We start from the raw sequence: 12,596 nt of genomic DNA, 5'->3' as shown, positions 1-12,596 counted from the left end.
TGATGTGTATGGCAGAGGCCACCAACGATGGGGCGCGAGAGAGAAAATGCCCGTAGAGAGGGAAGAGAAGGTGTGTGCGCGTGAGAGGAGTCGACACCGAGAGAACATGTTTGTTCGAGAGACACCAAGGAAGACTACTATATATCAATGGTGCATGTAGGAGGGAATTAAACAAAAGGATGGTCTTATTGGTTTCGGGGATATAGGGGAAGAGTGAGAGGCGGGGGGGGGGGGTAGCTAGAAGGAGATTGTTAAGTGTGAGTGTGTGTTTTACCCATCCAGGCGGAAGTTATGTGCACACAAGAGGAGAACGATTCGATGTGGCGTTAGGATTGAGGGTAATTAACTACGTATGGAGACATAGAGACCTTGAACGTGCATGTGTGAGAGGTATACATGTATATGTGGGATGTGTGTGTATGCGCGCGCATGATTGAGATAAAAGAAAGAAGACATAAGTCATAAGATCAACGATATGGGAGAGACGGATCGGTACGACAATATGCATGCATGTGAGAATGCAGGGAAGAAGGCCCGGCAATTGAGCATGTGTTTTTGTCTTTAAGAGATAGTGGCGTGGGCTGGAGCATGCATCTATGGCGAGCAGAGGGAGTGAGGCACAACGATTATGCAAAAAGAGATCAACCTATAAATGCATATGTACGGAGAGACATATATAGTGTGGGTGATACAAAGCAAGACTCTGTGCAAGAAAGAAATGTTGACGGAGAAACGACAGATAGATACAGAGATGGAGATGCTAGCTAGAGGGACATCCGCTAGTTTGGGTGTTGGAGATGACCGTCGGGTGGTTAAGAGGGTGAAGTTATATATGTGTGTGAGAGGGCACTTGACTGCCTGTAGATAGAAACATATGTAGTGTGCGTGATAGGAATCAAGAGTGAGGGCGAGAAAGAAGGTGAATGGAGAAACAGATAAATAGAAAGATAAAGATGCTAGCTAGTGTGCATTAGATATAGGAGTCGAGTGGATCAGAAGGCTGAGTTATGTGTGTGGGTGTGAGGGAGATAGACAGAGGGTGCATGTGAGTCACATACAAACATATATCAGAGAGAAATGAGATCCTGAGAGACGGAGTTTTGTGTCTGCGAGAGAGAAAGATATTTCACAATGAGAGTGATAGCTAGAGAGACATATGAGGGAACGCAAGATATCTCTAGGGAGAGAGAGTGTGTGTGAGCGACATACAAGAGAACAATGGAGAAATATGAGACCCTGGGAGACAGAGTTTGTGTTTGTGTGGGAGAAAGAGATATTTAAGAGGAAGAGTCATAGGTTCTCATATCTAAGGAGCGAAAGACATCTCTGTATGAGGGGTGTGCGAGTGGCACAAATGGGAATAGTAGAGAGAAATGAGACCCCGGGAGACAAAGTTTTGTGTTTGTGTGAGAGAAAGAGATTCCACATGGAGAATCATAGTTAGAGACACATAGCAGGGAGCGAGATATACTTAGAGAGAGATAGAGTGATGAAGGTCGAGGGAGAGAGTACCGTCAGTGTGTTACGAAGATAAAAGATCATTGTCGACATACAGGTAGCACGAGAGATACATGAGACACGATGAACGCGTATAGGTCCAGAGAGATAGTCCTATATAAGCATGAGGGATAGCTATATGATATGAATATCTAGATTAAAGGGGATTCAAATATTTAAACTAGAGATCACGACATCGATAATATCATAACGCAAATTGGTGTATCAAACATGCATATTCATTTGAATTTGGGCACACGTGTAATGTTATATAGTTTATCAATATTGGTGATCCATAGATTCTTTAATTACAAACAATGCATGGTTTATATGCAATTAATGCCTAAATAGGGTTACACTGTATGTTGCGTATGTGAAACACATTATACATGTTTGAGAAGTAAAAAAAACTGGCATGAAACACATATTAATTAGAGATAGTTAGCGAGGAATGCATACATTGGATTTCAACATAAAGTGGTTTCAAATATTTGAAAATCCAAATTGATGGATACAACCTTATGAATCTGAGATCATGCCATTTGTAAACCATATTTATGTATAAATGGTGTTGTGCTTTTGAAAGTATATATAAAAAAATGATGAATATAGAACGTAATTCCAATTGAAAATGGACCCCGCCTGAAAAAAAATAGAATACAAATGGGATTCGAATTTAGTTGGCACGGTAAACGTGCACTCTGCAAAATATTTGAACGAAGCGGGCAAATTCGCAGTAACCGCCCGAAACCAAAATCTGCGAGATGGAAATTACTACTGCCTATCCCTGCCATGCAAAGCCTATCTGCTGGATTTCTATAGGTTTCGATAGGGGTAGGTTTGTAATTTCACCCAAACGTGACGTAACCGCCTCTCACCCGGATTCTTACACGGTGGGCGCCAAAACACAGTGTGTCCTCGGCCGAAATCGACTCCCTCCATGATTCATATTCATACACGGTGGGCGCCAAAAACAAACTCTCGTCGGCAAATATTCGGAGTATGCGAGATTACCGTCCTATCCCCAACCGACTAATATTGTTGTGATGTAGTAGAAATTTGAAACGGGGGGCTAAGTTTGTAAATATCCTCGCATTTGAGACAAGCGCGCCCTGAATACATGGTTCCCCCTTCCTCTCTACCTCCCTTTTCTCCATTCGTACTCCGTGGGCGCCAAAACACCCTCTCCACCCCACCCTCCTCCGTCCGTCGCCGTCCGCCACCCCATCCACCGCCGTCCTCCTCCACCATGGCGGAGCTGATACCCCGATGCCGCCGTCCATTACAAGAGATCGACCTCTCTCATCCATGGCTTCGGACCGGGATCCTTGCATCCCGTCCTCTCGCTTCATCTCCGTTGTCATCCACCTTGCCGGCGCCGCTCCTACGACCGTCTCGTCCACTGCGCCCTGCCGCCACCGTCTACCCTCCTAGATCTGCTTCCACGCTGCCGACAGCCATCGCTACCGCAACACTATCAAATTCTCAGCAGATGCGTACACGGCGCTGCACCAGAGGCGGTACTCTTTCGTATCTGCTCAACTTATTTATCACAGCAAGAAAATAGATCGCCACTGCTTTACTCTGATTTCTTGTCTTGGTTGCGAAGTTGCCTTTGTCCGGTTTGCACCTTCAGATCCGCCATGCCTTGGTTGCGAAGTTGCCTTTGTCCGGTTTACTCCCAATGCTTATCCTCTTCCCCTTTTATATTCCACACTAGTTAAATCACAGTAGACTAAATTTCAAAATGGGTCAGTCGATTTTTCAGAGCTCGCTGGAGTTCGCCGGTGCGAACGAAAGGGCTCCGGTGGTTGTGGGGCCTCGCCGAACGAAGAAAACTCGACACGGGTGGGGGTTGGGGCGGGGGTGGGTGGTGGGGGTCGCGAAGGAACACAGGCGGTGGGGGCCGGTGGTCCGGCCGGCGGCCCGTGCGGTGTTCTGTATGGGAAGAATCAGAGACGAGGAAGAAGAAGGGTTAGGAGACGTAGGATCTTCATCCAACCGCCTAAAATGGTCGAGAGACAGCTGGGAGTTGCATTCTTAATGTGCTCTGGTTCATCATGTGTGGGCACTGCGCAACCAACATTTTATTATCCAAAACCTGCTTGCTCTTCTTTACTATGTTCCTCTTCCGTTCTTCTTTAATATGTACTCTCTCCGTTCCTAAATACAAGTCTTTGTATAGATTCCACCATGGACTACATATGGAGCAAAATGAGTGAATCTACACTCTAAAATGTATCTGGATACATCTGTATGTGATCCATAGTGGAAATCTCTACCAAGACTTATATTTTGGAACGAAGGGAGTATGATAGTAGTATAGTATGTTCCTTGTACTGAAGATGAGCAGGGACATTTGCAGTGTAGAGGTCTATACGGTCGTTTGTGATGGACACTTTGATCCTCTTTGATTCGTAGGATTTTGTAAACAGAGGAATAGGATTTGTAGTGACCTGCCCACTTGAATCCTATAAGAATAGCAAGGAAATGCGGGGAGCTGTGTCGCCTTTGAGAGTTACACTGATATTAACAGTACCGCACCTTCACTTGAAGAGAGTTGGTATCCGAAGCCTTTCTAGCCATACCGGCAATACTAGCACATATATTCCAGCAAGTTCCACTTTGCTGATTTTACTCTGATGCTTAAGGTTTTCCTATTATATCTACACTATGATCTGTGTAGTTGCTTTGTGTCGCACTAGCAGCAGTCCACTCTTGAAGCTAAACACTGCAATGCCTTACAAAATTGGCACCAAGGCATTGAGTGCCATTCTGGATGCAATGAAACTCATACGCTCCCCACCTGTTGACTCTTGTTCAGAATATGATTCTAATGACTCTTGTTCAAAATTGCCACATATAGAGAGACAGCATGGAATTGCATTTCTTTGGGCGCTGTGATTCATCATGAGTGGGCAACCAACATTGTATGCAATGAAGCGGAACCTCAAGAATATGCTTCCTCTTCTGTTCTTTAACATGTTCTTGAATCATCAGTGCCAGAGTATCAAATGAAGAATCGAGCGATCTCAGCAATTTCTTCACCACCTCATGGTCGGTGATGTCAGTGGCGCCAAGCGCTTGAAGCTCATTTGAGATGTCAGTGAGGCGGTCCAAGGTTTGCTGAAGATTTTCATTGTCGAGTCTTTTCAAGTGGTTGAAGAGATTGTGAAGAACGTCAACACGAGAGTCACGTTGAGTTGAGACTCCTTCATTCACTTTGGACAGCCTATCCCAGATAAGCTTAGCCGTTTCCAAAGCACTCACTCTTCCATATTGCCCTTTGCTTAGATGGCCACATATGATATTCTTCGCTTGAGAATTGAGTTGCTTGAATCTCTTCACATCAGTAGTGGTCAGAGAAGGTGTGACTGAGGGAACACCATTTTCCACAACATAACAGAGATCGTTATCAATTGCCTCAAGATGCATTTGCATCTTATTCTTCCAGTAGGGGTAGTCCGTTCCATCGAAGGTAGGACACCCAACAGAGACCTAGATCATATCTGCGGTCGACCTAACTAAAACTCTAGGCGGTTAAACCAAAATCACACAGAACAATGGAGTACCTTGCTCTGATACCAATTGAAAGTGTGTTATATCGACTAGAGGGTGGGGGTGAATAGGCGATTTTTATGAATTCTTCACTGAGGAATTTCCTGGTGAGGAAATTCCTTAGCGAAGTACTACTTGCAGCATAATAAGTACTCAAAAGTAAACATAACAGAACACAAGCATAGTCATCATGATGAAATGAAGACAATCACAGAGTACAGAAAGCGTAAACACGGGATAACACAGGATGAGGACGGACATACTGAAGAAACTGAACTGAGGAAATTGAGAAAGTCTTTAGTCAAAGTCTTCAAACAGATATGAACAAGCACACAACAACTGAAATGAGGAAATGAAAGGGTTGAGGAAATATAACCAGTAAGCTTGGTGAAGACTATTATTTGGTAGACTAGTTCCAACTGTTATCTCAGTTGTACGTCTGGTTCGAGCGGCTAGGTATTTAAACCTGAGGACACACAGTCTCGGACATACAGTCCTCACCGTATTTGTGACACCCCCGATTCAATCATACACTAATCATGCACGCAAACGTGTACGATCAAGATCAGGGACTCACGGGAAGATATCACAACACAACTCTAAAACATAAATAAGTCATACAAGCAACATATTACAAGCCAGGGGCCTCGAGGGCTCGAATACAAGTGCTCGATCATAGACGAGTCAGCAGAAACAACAATATCTGAGTACAAACATAAGTTAAACAAGTTTGCCTTAAGAAGGCTAGCACAAACTGGGATACAGATCGAAAGAGGCGCAGGCCTCCTGCCTGGGATCCTCCTAAACTACTCATGGTTGTTGTCAGCAGCCTGCACGTAGTAGGCACCTCCAGTGTAGTAGGAGTCGTCATCGACGATGGCGTCTGGCTCCTGGACTCCAGCATCTGGTTGCGACAACCAGAAATAAAGGAAAGGGGGAAAGGGGGGAGAAAGCAACCGTGAGTACTCATCCAAAGTACTCGCAAGCAAGGAACTACACTACATATGCATGGGTATATGTGTAAGGAGGCCATATCAGTGGACTGAACTGCAGAATGCCAGAATAAGAGGGGGATAGCTAATCCTGTCGAAGACTACGCTTCTGGCAGCTCCGTCTTGCAGCATGTAGAACAGAGTAGACTGAAGTCCTCCAAGTAGCATCGCATAGCATAATCCTACCCGGCGATCCTCCCCTCGTCGCCCTGTGGAAAAGGGATCACCAGGTTGTCTGTGGAACTTGGAAGGGTGTGTTTTATTAAGTATCCGGTTCTAGTTGTCATAAGGTCAAGGTACAACTCCAAGTCGTCCTATTACCGAAGATCACGGCTATTCGAATAGATTAAATTCCCTGCAGGGGTGCACCACATAACCCAACACGCTCGATCCCATTTGGCCGGACACACTTTCCTGGGTCATGCCCGGCCTCAGAAGATCAACACGTCGCAGCCCCACCTAGGCACAACAGAGAGGTCAACACGCCGGTCTAAATCCTATGCGCGCAGGGGTCTGGGCCCATCGCCCATTGCACACCTGCATGTTGCGAGGGCGGCCGGAAGCAGACCTAGCCTCCCTTATACAAGAGTAGGCGTTCCAGTCCAATCCGGCGCGCGCCGCTCCGTCGCTGACGTCAAGAAGGCTTCGGCTGATACCATGACGTCGAGTGCCCATAACTGTTCCCGCGTAGTTGGTTAGTGCGTATAGGCCAGTGGCAAGACTCAGATCAAATACCAAGATCTCGTTAAGCGTGTTATTATGAAGTAACCGCGGACGCCGACCAGGGCCAAGACCACCTCTCTCCTAGGTGGTCTCAACCTGCCCTGTCGCTCCGCCACAATGTAACAGTCGGGGGCCATCGGGAACCCAGGCCCACCTCTACCGGGATGGAGCCACCTGTCCTTTCAGCCCCCTCATCAGAATCACTTGCGGGTACTCAACGAGCTGACCCGACTTTAGTCACCATCTGTATAATATGTATGTATGTATAGTATATACCTGTGATCACCTCCCGAGTGATCACGGCCCAATAGTATAGCAAGGCAGACTGACAAGAATGTAGGGCCAATGATGATAAACTAGCATCCTATACTATGTATTTAGGATTGCAGGTAAGGTATCAACAGATGTAGCAACAATGTCAGGCTATGCATCAGAATAGGATTAACGAAAATCAGTAACATGCTACACTACTCTAATGCAAGCAGTATAGAGGAGAATAGGCGATATCTGGTGATCAAGGGGGGGGGGCTTGCCTGGTTGCTCTGGCAAGAGAGAGGGGTCGTCAACTCCGTAGTCGAACGGGGCACCAGCAGCGGCGTCAGCCTCGTAGTCTACCAGAGAGAAGAGGGGGGAGAAACAATAAATATAATGCAAACAAAGCATCACAAAACATAATGAGGCAATACGCGGTGCTAGGTATGCCCTAACACAGTAGGAGGTGATACCGATGAAGGGGGGGGGGGACATTCGGGAAAGTATCCCCGGCGTTTCGCGTTTTCTAACAGATGAACCGGAGGGGGAAAGTTGCGGGTTCACTATGCTAGGGATGCGTGGCGGACGGACGGGCTACGTATCTGGATTCGTCTCGTCGTTCTGAGCAACTTTCATGTACAAAGTTTTTCCATCCGAGCTACGTTTTATTTTATATTAATTTTAAAAGATTTAATTCATTTTTAGGATTTATTTAATTATTTAAATTCAACATTATCCAGAACAGTGCACGCTGATGTCACCAAGACGTCAGCATGACGTCAGTAGTCAACAGTCAGTTTGACTTGGTCAAACTGACTCATGGGTCCATTCTGTCATAGACTAATATCTAATTAATAGTTACTTAGTTTAATTAACTAGTCAACTATTCAGGATTTAATTAACTTAATTAATCTAGTTAATTAATTAATTAATTAATTAATTTATTTATTTATTTATTTTTAATTCATTTTTTATATCACTTTTTTTAACGTTCCAGGGGTTGGGCCCCACATGTCATAGCCACAGGGGCCTATCGGGCGCGCTTAGCGGGCGCGGGTGCAGGATGCGGCCTGAGCGGGCGCACGCCCAGGTGCGGGCGGACCCGGCAAGGCGCCGGAGCAGGGGGGCGGTGGCCACGGCGAGGCCATGGCTGGTGGAGAGGCGCCCGCGGCGAGGAGCGCTGGGCAAGGGGCAGCAGTGGCCGGACGGGGGCGTGTGTGCTCGGGCGGGAGCGCGGTGCTACGGGCGAAGAGGCTGCCGGGCGGGGAGGCCACGGTGCGGGCGCTGTGCACGGCGGGGTGGCCGCGGGCACCAGGCCGCGGGGAAGGCTACGGGGCGAGGGTCGGGCGGAGCTACGGGAGCACGCGGGCGAGCGAGTCCTGTCGAGGACGACTACGGCACGGGGTCCGAGAGTGAGATGGGGGTGGCGCTCACGGACGGATGTAGGGTCCAAGGCAGTGGTGCTCGTGGTGGAGGACGTGGACGACGGCGGCGTGGAGGAGGCAGGCCGGCGGGAAGGTCCGGCGTCGAGCGGCGGGGCAGCGTCGGCAGTGGTTGCGACGTAGGGCGGCAAGGCACCGGGGCGATGGCGTTGGGGTCGCCGGGTTCGATCCCCCCCTTCCCGATCCAGATCGGGATCGAGAGGTGGGGGAGAGACGAGGGAGAGTGGGGGTCGTGGGGGTGGTTGGGCTAGGGTTCGTTCGCTCGGGGTGATAAGGGGGAATGGGGTGGGCCTCCTGGTGGCCTGGATGCCCAGTTGGGCCGAATGGCCCCGGGGGAGGGGGCTTTGCCTTTCTTTTCTTTGGTTCTATTTTCCTTTTATTTATTTTCTGTTTTCTTTTAGTATTTTTTTTATTTTTTATAGTTTTGTAAAATACCAAAGTTGTACCTAATTTAGTTTTAATAAACATGCCACTGCCCCAATAGTTTTGGGAAATTAAATAACTTAGTTAATATTTTATTAATTGAAAAGGCATTTATTTATTTGTTTTTGTTATTGTTTTGTTTATTTTTGAGCATCTAACTATTTTATCAAAATGTGGTTTCTCCACCATAATTACTCATGATTTATTTGACCCATCTTGAACATTTTATTTTTTTACTTTTGAAAACTTTATTTGTTTGACTTGATTTGAATTAGACTTTGAACGAGATTTGAATCATCATGAGATTAGCAACAGTAATCGTGGTGACGTGGCCTCATTAGCAGGGAATTACTGTAGCTTAATTATCCGGGCGTCACAATTCTCCTCCACTACAAGAAATCTCGTCCCGAGATTTAGGAGCGGGAGTAATGGGGAAGGGATTTGGTTACGATATTCTAACGGGTCTTCTCGGTGTTGGTTTCTCTTCTCGAAGAGGTCAATCCATTACGTTGATGCCTTCATTTCTCTGCTTCAAGTCATCATGGTGAAGTCGTCCTTTTCTTCAGGAACTCCAACGTACTTACGAATAGGTAAGGGATAGCTCGGCTACGACAGAATGCTTATGAGGGAAACAATCTAGGGTTAACCTATGTATGAGCATAAGATTATCTCTCAAGTTGAACATATAAAATACATCGAGAGTAAGGTACGAAGGTACAATAAGAGGTTCCAAGCGGATAGATAGTTGCTCGAAGTCTGAACCAGAGTGAAAAAGGGGTTCAGAGCAGCGAGGGTAAGTATTGCGTCTAACACCAGAATAGAGCACTAGGAAGGTGGCCCGTGAATTAAATACGAAGCCAAGCGTGGGGAATAACCATTAGAAACAGGGTTGTACAGGAGATTCAGGTTTCAATCCTGTGGGTTATGGGCCCACCATGTGGGTTAAAAGTAGGAAGGGCGGAGACGTCTTGCGTGATCATGCAAGCAAGGCATTTCAGAGGGTAGCCTATCAGTTATATCGGCAACAACATCGGTACCAAGGGCGAGGGACTAAGAGAACCATTTTCCTGCTCGTTGAACGAGGCGGACCAATAGGTAAAGTTCTCGTCCATCGATGGTTACTGGAGTGTCATGAACAAAAGTAACAGGGTCTGACTGATAAGGTGGTACACCGAGGTGTTTTCGTAAGCAGGAAAATATCACTGCTTAGATCTTATAGATCACCAGAAAGGTTAAACCAAACAACGGAAAGGATTATATCATTATCATATTAGACAGAACAATGGAAAGGAAAACGTGTTAGAACACATATCCCATGGGTATATCCTTCCCACGGACAAGTAAGGCATGATATGCAAGACAGGATACAAAGTAGAAAACCCTTTAGGTAAGGGGAGAGAAACTTCATGACATTACCCATACAACAGTGTCTGGATAATTGAGTAAGAAACATTTAGCATTGTGCTCCGATGGAATCAACGACAATTCATCGACATTTAACAAAAGATGGATTTCCACAATTATGTGAACAAGGAGATAACATTTGTCAGATCAAATGGTATAATGATGTACGCTCGAGGAAAACAAACACAATTAAACATTGGTTGAAAGGTGCACCCGAATATGGGCTGGGTTGCACGACCAATGTCGGAATGGTGATTCAATAATCAATAGGCTAAGGATGAACGGTCAACCATTAACTTCAAAGCAAGAGGGTTGCTAGAAGGGCAGAATCCAAACAACACCGTTCACTTGTGGGTACCCCGGTTGGAATCAACACGAGGACCAAGAGAGAATGGTGATGGTGAGAAGTATCGTTATAGCAAGAATTCTGAAGAGGTGGATCAATCCTCACAACATTCCTGACATCAAAGACGGTAATACTCCGCGGCAGAATCATAACATAAGTTGGATAGCAAGGAACTCAAGGTACAACACAAAACATGAACAAGTTTGTGTTGGAGGGAAAACAATAATGTTGTCGATGATAACACAACTCATCGAGGGGAAAGGATGGTACTTGTCATCATGAATTTGTTTGATATTCTGGAAGGAGTCAAAATGTGATGATCACGACAAATTTTGTCGAGAGGCTCCTCGAAGATGTAGTAAACCGGCGAGGACATCAAGTCAAAGGAATGATGAAGCGAAAGGTTAATGGAACCAAGGGTACGACACAAACTTGGAATCAAGTTTGTTGTTCAAGGAGAATTGATAGGACAAGAAAGATCGACGTAAGCTTTGCTCATCATCGAAAGTTGTGCTCCGAGATTAAGGACCAGGTAGCACAGTTAAAACCATCACAACAATGATATAGCCAATAGGCTAGGAATGGCGTGATCGGGTACAAACTCGTACTTAAAGATTACTAAGAGTTGTTGAACCGTAGTGCGGACTCAGTTCAGTTATCGATGCCTTTGAGTGTTTAGTAACTCAGGGTCCATGAAAAATTGTAATCAGTGTGAATGTAGTACTTGATGAAGAACTCATAAGAAGTTATGCAGTTCCAAGATAATCTCGAGATACCAGGGGGTAATACTCGACGACAGATCAAAGTAGAGGTTGGACTAGGGTATTGCTCTGCAGAAGACAAGTGCTTAAACTTGCACGAGAAATGGTATTTAAAGGAGAACATTGTCAGAACCACGATTGCAAAAGGCCGGATCCTAGATATAAGAACTTATACCAAAGGAATAATTAATTTAAGAGAAACTTTAATGATACGATCTACATCGTGTGCATGGGCATGAACACAAGGTTCAAGGTCGACTCCCACTTCTTCAATGTATAATCTTTCATTCACTTCTCACGTTCGATGAAGCTATAGTGTTGAAATTTTATATGGCGAAATACCAGAAGAGTATGACTCATGAAAACTTTCGAGTTCACACATATTAAGGAAGGCATAGGTTCAACCCATCAGGGCATCATGGAAACATATACCACAAGCTTCAATAGTAAATATCACCAGCTCGAAAGCAGAGCATGGTTGGCCCCATCAAGGGATAGGATTTACCAATGGCATTATGTATCAGGGAAAGAACTTCCAAAGTGATTGAACCTGAAGGATGTTGTCAGTTAAAATCCAACAAGGATCTGATGGTCCATAACAAAGCTGATGTGAGCACCGGCATAATCAAAGGAAGAAACAATGCAAAGGCATTGGATTATAGAAACAACTGACTAATTCAAAGCTCAATCAAAAAGGAATTATGATTTCAAATTCAAGGATCAGAAGCAACGCTCTGATTCAGGATGGATAAGTTGAACAGACTTAGGGTTACAGTCGACGGCAATTTGATTGGTCGAGAACAAGCCCATGTTCAAAATGACGTCTGGGCCAGAAAGATAATTTAAAAGGATCAACTGATGATTGCGTGCATTCGCACTCCTGTTGAATCAATAGGATCAAAATGATGGTGTCTAAGGATACTAACGAATATCGCCAGACATATGGAAAGCATCCATAATGCAAGCAGACAAGTATTGCAGAGCAATAAGCTACTGAGGAATTTTGGAGGATTGAATAGTATTTCAAAGACCATTGTGAAACACATGAACAACTGGGGATGAGTGGATACTCGATAAGGGCGAGAAATTATCCGTAGGGGTATTCAGGTGGAAAGGAACTGCGAGGCAGTAGGCACAAAGTATTCTCGGATCAATAGAGAGAATTTCAGGGTATCTTCCAACGACAAGATCAACTGGG

Source organism: Triticum dicoccoides, chromosome 3B (assembly GCF_002162155.2).
Source record: "Triticum dicoccoides isolate Atlit2015 ecotype Zavitan chromosome 3B, WEW_v2.0, whole genome shotgun sequence".
NCBI lineage: Eukaryota > Viridiplantae > Streptophyta > Magnoliopsida > Poales > Poaceae > Triticum > Triticum dicoccoides.
This window is presented reverse-complemented; position numbering follows the sequence as displayed.